Consider the following 8,984-nt stretch of genomic DNA (forward strand, 5'->3'; position numbering starts at 1 on the left):
CCCGGTCGGGGCACTGGATTCTGTTCCGGTTGCCCCTCTTCCAGGCCAGCTCTCTGCTGTGGCCAGGGAGTGCAATGGAGGATGGCCCAAGTGCTTGGGCCCTGCACCCCATGGGAGACCAGGAGAAGCACCTGCTCCTGCCATCGGATCAGCGCGGTGCGCCAGCCACAGCGCGCCGGCCGCGGCAGCCATTGGAGGGTGAACCAACGGCAAAGGAAGACCTTTCTCTCTGTCTCTCTCTCTCACTGTCCACTCTGCCTGTCAAAAAAAAAAAAAAAAAAAAAAAAGACAAAAAAAATTGAGTTAGTTTGAGGATTCTGAAACTCTGGCCTTTGCAGCTGTACTTTCTGTCACGTGACACAGGGCCAACCTGTGTCCAGACCCCTCCAATGCCTCTGGATCGCTCTGCAGGGCCCCTGAGAGGCAGGGAAGACAGTCGCTGTCTCTTGAAGATGACAACAGGGGGCGGCATTGCAGCGCAGCGGGTTAGGCTGGCATCGTGTTCTAGGAGCACGGGTTCCGGTTCTGGTCCCACTTCCTGCTAATGCACCTGGGAAGGCGTGGAAAGGTGGCCCACATACTTGGGTCCCTGGACTCATGTGGGAGACCTGGATGGAGTTCTGGCTCCTGGCTTCAGCCTGGCACAGACCTGGCTATTGAAGCCATTTGGGAAGTGAGCAGGTAGAAGGAAGATATTCTGTGTGTGTGTGTGTGTGTGTGTGTGTGAGAGAGAGAGAGAGAGAGAGAGAGAGAGAGAGGCAGAGACTCTGCCTTTCAAATAAATGAATCTAAAAAAAAGATACTACCAGACCAACATGGAGGCACCACCCCCAGCCCCTTCTGATTCCAATCCAGCCAAGGCCCTGCCGGTGGGAAGGGGAGTTGTGAGCCATCTCCCGCAGGCCCAAGTCCTCTGCCTTTTCCCTCCAGGGCTGTCCTCAGTCCATCTTCCTGGGGAGTTTTGACAGCATCCATCCGCTTGTTTAATCTTCACTCTGCCAGTCCACGTCCTCAAACACAGATGTGAGGTAAGGAGGCTGAGCTGTGAATAAAGTACCGGGAGGGGGCCAGGCCTGTGGCATAGCTGCATCCCATATGGGCGCCGGTTTGAGTCTCAGCTGCTCTATTCCGATCAAGTTCTCTGCTGTGGCCTGGAAAGCAGTAGTCCTTGGGCCCAAGTCCTTGGGCCCCTGCACCCATGTGGAGACCTGGAAGAAGCTCCTGGCTCCTGGCTTCAGATCAGCTCAGCTCTGGCCTGGCCATTGTGGCCATTTGAGAAGTGAACTAGCAGATGGAAGACCTCTCTCTCTCTCTTTCTCTCTCCCTCTCTCTCTCTCTCTCTCTCTCTCTATATATATATATATATACACACACACACACACACCCATCAAGTAAATAAATAAATCTTTCTCTCTGCCCCTGGGGAAGGTGTTGATGTCTAGGAGGGAAGGCCTTCCCAGCAAACAGATCAGCAGGCATCGGAGGGCGTGGCCCGTGCCTGGAATGAGAGGAACATCCATGGGCGGGAAGTGGCAGGGACGAGAGGTTGAGACGGCATCACGGAAGGCCTTGGGGTTGTGCTAAGCAGTTTGGCCTTGATGCAGAGGGAGCTCACAGTGGGAAGACGGCGTGATCAGATTTGTGCTTTAGATCCTCGGGCAGCAGTGGGGAAAGTGGTCTGGAACAGCATAGACTGGAGGTGCGAAAATGTTAGGAGGACTTAAGCAGGGAAGGAGAGGAGCCCCCAGTAAGTGTGGGAGCCTCCGAGGGAAGAGCCGGGAGCTCCTGCAGCGCAGGGCTGCGGACGGGAAGCTGCGGCTGCGTGGGGCAGGGGCCGTCATCAAACAGTACAGCAACCTCAAATGGAGGCTGCGCCTCACCGGCCGCCTCCCAGCAAAAGCCAACTCCGGAGGCACAGGTGGAACTCAGGTGAGCAGATGAGTAGCCGGCCGGCTGCAAGCGCACCCGGGGAGGGGGGCATCCAGGTTGTGGATGCCCCTTGCCAGGCCAAGCGGCTCAAACTGCAGTCTCAGAATTGCGTCAGTCTGACCAGCGCCGCGGCTCACTAGGCTAATCCTCCACCTGTGGCACCGGCACCCCAGATACTAGTCCCGGTTGGGGCGCCAGATTCTGTCCCAGTTGCCCCTCTTCCAGGCCAGCTCTCTGCTGTGGCCCGGGAGGGCAGTGGAGGATGGCCCAGGTGCTTGGGCCCTGCACCCGCATGGGAGACCAGGAGGAAGCACCGGCAGTAGCAGCCACTTGGGGGGTGAACCAACGGAACAAGGAAGACCTTTCTCTCTGTCTCTCTCTCTCTCTCACTGTCTTACTCTGCCTGTCCAAAAAAAAAAAATTGAGTCAGTCTGTGTCTGATTGGCCCACCACCGTGATGAGGGGAACAGAAGGGCCAGGTGGCTTAATCCGGGCCACCAGCAGCCCTGGGGTGAGGCGTAGAGACGGCTTTTCACAGAGGACCGTGCCGGGAACAGGACTGGGGCAAACCGCAGAGGAACTTGCCCAGGGTCGCGCGGTGGGCACTGAAGCTGGCTCCCCAGGTGGCACTGATCTGGGGACACTCGAGTCTTTGCAGCCGCTCCTGAGGGTCTGCCTCCGTCGCCAGCCTCCGCACACAGCCGTCTGGCAGGGAGTTCTGAGATTCCCGTCTTCTGCCCATCTTCAACCTGTTCCAGTGCCACATCTGGCTGTGGTTGTCAGAGGTTTTCTGTGTTCTTAACACAAGAACTGTGTGCACACAGCCCTTAGCTCTACTTTAATTTTTGTTTTAAATTTATTTAAAAGAGTACAGAGGGAGAGACACACACACACACACACACACACACACAAATCTTCCATCTGCTGGTTCACTCCCCAGATGGCTGCAATGGTTGGAGCTGGGCTGGTTGGAAATTGGAAGCCAGCAACTTCTTGCAGGTCTCCCACATGGGTGCAGGGACCCAAACACTTGGGCCATCTTCTACTGCTTTCCCAGGCTATCATCAGAAAGCTGGATTGGAGGTGGAACAGCTGGGGCTTGAAGCAGCACCCATATGGGATGCCAGCATCACAGGCAGCAGCTTTACTGGCTACACCACAGCGCTGGCCCCAAGGAGATGGTTTTGCATGAAGAAAAGCATAAAATACAGACACAAGAGGCTTCAAATGAGAGGTCACACCATGTCCAAGAAATGTCAACCTATGATATCAGTTCTAATGAAAAAGGTTAAGTGTACAACAATATCAATAAAAATAATAATTGATAAAAATAACAGATTTGGGGCCTGCGCTGTGGTGCAGCGGGTAAAGTCACTGCCTGCAGTGCTGGCATCCCGCATGGGTGCCAGTTCGAGTCCTGGCTGCTCTACTTCCGATCCAGCTCTCTTCTATGGCCTGGGAAAGCAATGGAAGATGGCCCAAGTCCTTGGGCCCTTGCACCTGCATGGGAGACCAGGAAGAAGCTCCTGGTTCCTAGCTTCGGATTGGCACAGCTCTGGTCCTTGTGACCATCTGGGGAGTGGGCCAGCAGATAGAAGACTTTCTCTCTCTGTCTCTCTCTCTCTCTCTGCCTCTTTGTGGCTCTGCCTTTCAAATAAAATGGATAAAATCTTTAAGAAACAGATTTATTTCTGGAACTGGACCAGTTGATTCTAACATTTATATAGAAAAATAGCTATAATCTGCAAAATCGGAATATTGAAAGATTACAGCTGGCACCTGAATACGTTCATGAGGGAAACATTTAAGACAGACCAAAAATAGAGTTTGAGACGCCGGGAAACTGTTTGAAATGGCACTCCAAATAAGTGGACAAAATGTTCACACTGGTATTGGGACAACTCAGTAGCCATATGAAAAAAATAATGCCTATTTCACTTTTGCAGCAAAATAATTTTCAAATAGATCAAAGATTTATGTACAAAAAATTAATTTTTTTGGTGGTGAGTTTTGTATCTGCCAAGCAGCCAGAGAAAAAATCTTTGTGACATGAGCACATTGTGATATAAAGATCGGACCAGGGGCTAGTGCTGTGGCATAGTGGGTAAGGCCATTACTGGGCACCATTATTATTCCATATGGGAGCCATTCCATATGGTTCAAATCCCGGCTGCTCCACTTCCGATCCAGCTCCCTGCTGATGTGCCTGGGAAAGCAGCGGAAAATGGCCCAAGGACTTGGGCCTCTGCTGCCCACAGGAGAGACCCAGATGGAGTTACGGCTCCTCACTTCTGCCTGTGCCAGCCCTGGCCATGGTGGCCATTTGGGGAGTGATCTAGTAGATGAAGATCTCTCTCTCTCTCTCTCTCTCTCTCTCTCCTCTCTTCTTTCTCTGTCCCTCTGCTTTTTAAACGAATAAAATAAATCTTACGTATATACATCTTAAATAAATATGTATATTTAATGAAATAAAGGTATGGAAAAACAAAAGGACATAGATACAAGAGTGGTTGCCAAAGTAAAACAGACGCCTGCTCTAAGCACAAAGCTATACACGGGTGCTTCAACAAGCTTGGGGAAAACAGCATTACAATTATTTTGGTGCAAAAAATGTTTGAGAGACATGCGTTTTTCCATAGTGTATGCGTTTCATAAACCTTTTGAAGACCCCGCATATGCACAGATTTTTATTTATCTATTTATTTTTGTACAGAAGCGTCTTTGAATTCTGTTCTCCTCAAACGTGTTGGAAGTAGCTCGGTTTGTCTCCCAGCGCCAGGCACAGAGCCGATGGCTGAACTGTTGGGCGAAAGGCGGTTGAGGATGTGACCGAGTCAGTCCAAGTTCATGTACTCCTGGAGCAGAGTTTGACAGGGCCAGCGCTGAAGGGACGCAGCACGGAGTGTGGACAAGCATGCTTTAAACCAACCGTCCTCAACCTTGGCTGAACTTCACCTCGCCCAGGGGGCCCCGTGCCAGGGCCCCACCCCTGGAGAGAATGAGCTCATTGGTCTGGGGGGGTGCCCAGGCACCAGTAATCCTTTAAACTCCTCGCCACCGCTCTAAGCCTCAGAGTGCCCAAAGTGAAGTAGCTGTGAACCCCGGAGCCACCAGGGTTTGGGAGCCATGGGGACAGACAGGAACACGCCTGCACACACCGGCCAGGCTTCGTGAAACTTAGGACTCCACAGAAGAAGTGAGAAATGCAAGGAGTTCAGGAGGCCCAAGGGATGGGGCACCTCCTGCGAGCACAGGGCAGAATCCGTCCTAAAGCCTGCCGGCCCTCACTGGGAGGCTCTGGACTGCTGTGGGTTGCTTGCCTCTGACTGGCAGCAGAACAAAGAGGCACCTGTTTGCTTATCTGGAAGAGCTGAGGTAGGTCAAGGTCAGACAGGAGAGGCCAGACTCCACAGTCATGCTGATAGGGACTCCAGGGACCCTTGGATGGGAAAGAATAAACACACGTGATGTAACTCTCCAACAGCCGAGGGAGAGGCACAGGAAATGCGAGAAACGTGCAATGTAGTCTTCCGATGTTTCGTCTGCCAAACGGACCTGGTGGAGCACTCTACAAACTTCTGTGCAAAACAGAGTACTCCAATGCCAGCCCCCTGATTGGTTCCCGTAGAACACCTCATTAGCATACACCTTGACCAATCAGGGAGAACTTCCTGCTTTAGGTTTGCATAAAAGTCTGAGACAGGGAATCTTGAGAGGCAGCGTGGAGCAAGCAGCCCTGTGGGAAATGCAGCCCCTTGCAGAGGAGGCCCCGCTGGCTGCCTGAGAGTTTGCTCGCTCCTTTCCTTATCCGTGTGCCTCATTCTTCATGGTCATGAGACATGAGAAGCTGGCGCAGACCCTAGTGACCGGAGCCACAGATGCCTGCTACTACTCCTGTAACCCTGACACCAGAACTCCTGTAATGGTGTCTGAGTGCATGAACGAGACCAGTGATGACTTAGGAAGCTGGACCGTGCGTGGTGTGGACAGTTCCAACTGGGGACCCTGGGCATGGCTGGTACCTCCCTTGGACGTGCATGTGGAACCCAGAGGGACAGTAGTGGCTGAGGCAGAGGGATGCGTTGATGAGTGCAGGTGCACATGCTGAGAACTAGGAATCTGAGGAACAGCCGAGAGGCGGTGTCCAGTAGGCGGTTGGCTATTACAGGCGTAGAGCTTGTAGGAAGACTTGGGAGCCATCAGCGAGCTGGTATCTGAGCGCAGGAGGACCATGTTGGAGCAGCAGAGGGAGGTGACGAAGCTGGAGATAGAATCACCGGGCGGTGGACAGGGAGGCTGATTTCATTGAGTAAAATATTTTAAAAAATGAAATAATTCTTTGCCAGTGCAACGAAGGGCAAGCGAAAACAAACAAACAAACAAACAAGCCCTACAAAGTAGAAACGAGTGGGGTTTCCATGCGCGTCGATGGAGCAAATATTTACTGTACGCCTACTACGTGCCAGGCTTGCCGCAGATGGCTTGGCTGGCACGGCGAGCTTATCAGGCACGCAGCCCCACTCCCACTCTCTCCCCAGCCCATCTGGGAGGCCCCAGTGGCTCTGGTTCCTAGAATCTCTCCCTCCAACAAGGCCCAGCTGATCCACCAGCTGTGCTAAGTTCTGCAAATCTGGAGTCCCCCTGGTAACACCTTTCCCGGAAACTACTGGTTGGTTGCAAGCAGCTTCCTGGCGGGCTTGTGGCTCCATGCAGTGCACAAAAGCCCTTGCCTGTGCTGGGCTCCTCAATAAGACTTGGCCTTTGCTGCAAACTCCCTCCTCCAGCTCTTTCCTAGCTCCTGTGCAGGGCAGAGATGCATGATGGGAAGTTGGTCCAAAAATGAGTGCCCCGAGGAGATGGCCGTTTCTGAACATTTCTCCAACAGCAAAGGCTCAGGGCCTTCCAGAGTTTCCTGTCCATCATGTCAGACAATTTGCAGAAAATCTTCCTTTGAAAGATTTATTTGAAAGGTTGAATGACAGGGAGGATGGGAGGAAGGGGTGGGGAGAGAGAGAGAGAGAGACCTTCCATCCACTGGTTCATTCCCCAAATGGCTGCAACAGCCAGATCTGGGCCAGACCAAAGCCAGGAGCCAGGAACTCCATCCGGGTCTCCCACATGGGTGGAGGGGCTAAGCACTTGGACCACCTTCCGCTGCCTCCCCAGGTGCATCAGCAGGAAACTGGGTCTGAAGCAGGGCGGCTGGAGCGTGAAACAGCACTGAGATGGGATGCAGGCGCCCCAGGTAGCTTAGCCCACTGTGCCACAACCACAGGCCCCAGACACACGTCTGAACCAGGACGGCTCCTCTCTGCTCACACACGCAAGATGCCGGTTGATCTCCCACCCAGGAGACTTCCCTCTTTGCTGTTTTCTGTGTGGTTCCTCATCCTCATGCCCCCAGCAAACACTCCCCACATCCCGTTGGATGGCCGTGTGAAGGTCACCTCTCTCACAGACCCTTCCTCTTAGTCTACGGGGCCGTAGCACGCTGAACGCGCTGTGCCTGAGCTCGGAAGCTAAGCAGGCTCAGGCCTGGGTAGTACTTGGATGGGAGACGCTTCCTTTTAGCAACCTGCCTCCTGTTACATCGGTTTGTTCTCTGTGCCTCTGCCGTGTCTTTCGTGGGCTTCCTTCTCACCTTCAAAACCGTCCCAGACGCTGTCCGGCTGATGTCGGATGGGCTTTGCTCAAGATCACTTTCATCTCACCTGCGCCGTGACGTTTGCTGGATTAACGCTTCGTCGACATCTTCCTCAGTCGGTTCTTGGCCGTATGGTCTCCTGAACGAGCTGTGTTTCGCTAACTAAGGTGAGGTATATATACACAGTTCCCATTTTCACCTCTTGAGTGTCAAGTTCAGGGGCAGGATGCCCAGACCCAGCATGGTACAACTCCCAGTGCTACTGTGCTCAGAGACTCCTCATTGTCCCAAACCCAATCGAGGTCTTTTTTTTTTTTTTCTAATGTCCAGAAAGTAGGGACCTACTTAGCTAACTTTTGGTTCTTGGTTCTCTACAAAGTATGTGCCATATATATATATATATATATATTCTTGGCTAATTGGAACAGATAAAAGATTTAACATGAAAGGCAACATAGTTGTTCTTATATCAGCCCGTTGAACCCCCGCTTTTAAAAATCACTTCTTTATTATATTTTAAAATTGAAAGGCAAAGTGACGGGGGCGGGAATCGGTTTTCCATTCCCTGGTTCACTCCCCAGATGGCTGCAACGACTAGAGCTGGTCCAAGCCAAAGTCAGGAGCCAGGAATTTCATCCGGATAGCCCGCAGCAGTGGCAGAGGCCTAAGTGCCTGGGCCACCTTCCGCTGCCTGCCCAAGTGCACTGGCTGGATCTGGATCAGCAGTGGAGCAGCCAGACTTGAACCAGCATTCTGATTTGGGATGCCGGCGTCACACGGGGCTGCACATGGCCTCTGAAAATCACTTCTTATTAAAACAAGAGGGCATGGCTGACCAGGAAGAAGAAAGAGGGCATACATGAATTTCACTGGGGCCCAACATCAGGCCTAAGATGTGACCACGGCCACAGGAGCTGAGAGGCCAAAGAACCTGTCTTCCGAAATGACACGAGACCCCTGCAGTCCCACATCAAACTACAACATTCATTGGTGGGAAACAGAACCACTGGGAGAATGCACGGGGCCTGCCCACTGAGACCCCCTGCACATTGGAGTGTTTCCCCGACTGCCTCGGCCCGTGAGGCCTTGGGGGCACTTCTGGAGTGCAATGTAGGAATCTGCAGGTTTCCTCGGTGCCTGGGGCACTTCTCACGGGTGGTACACAGGGAGAGGGGGGCCTGGAGACTTCCACCAGCAGGAGGGGCTGGCCCAGCGCTCAGGGGCTGCTCCCACTGATGGGCTGCTTTATTTATTTATTTAAGATTCTATTTATTTATTTATTTGAAAGGCAGTCAGAGAGAGAGAGAGAGAGAGAGGCAGAGACAGAAAGAGATCTTCCATCCACTGGTTCACTCCCCAAATAGCTGCAACAGCCAGGGCTGGGCCAGGCCTAGGCCAGGAGCCAGAAGCT

The sequence above is a fragment of the Oryctolagus cuniculus genome, chromosome 12 (assembly GCF_964237555.1).
Source record: "Oryctolagus cuniculus chromosome 12, mOryCun1.1, whole genome shotgun sequence".
In the NCBI taxonomy this organism is placed as follows: domain Eukaryota; kingdom Metazoa; phylum Chordata; class Mammalia; order Lagomorpha; family Leporidae; genus Oryctolagus; species Oryctolagus cuniculus.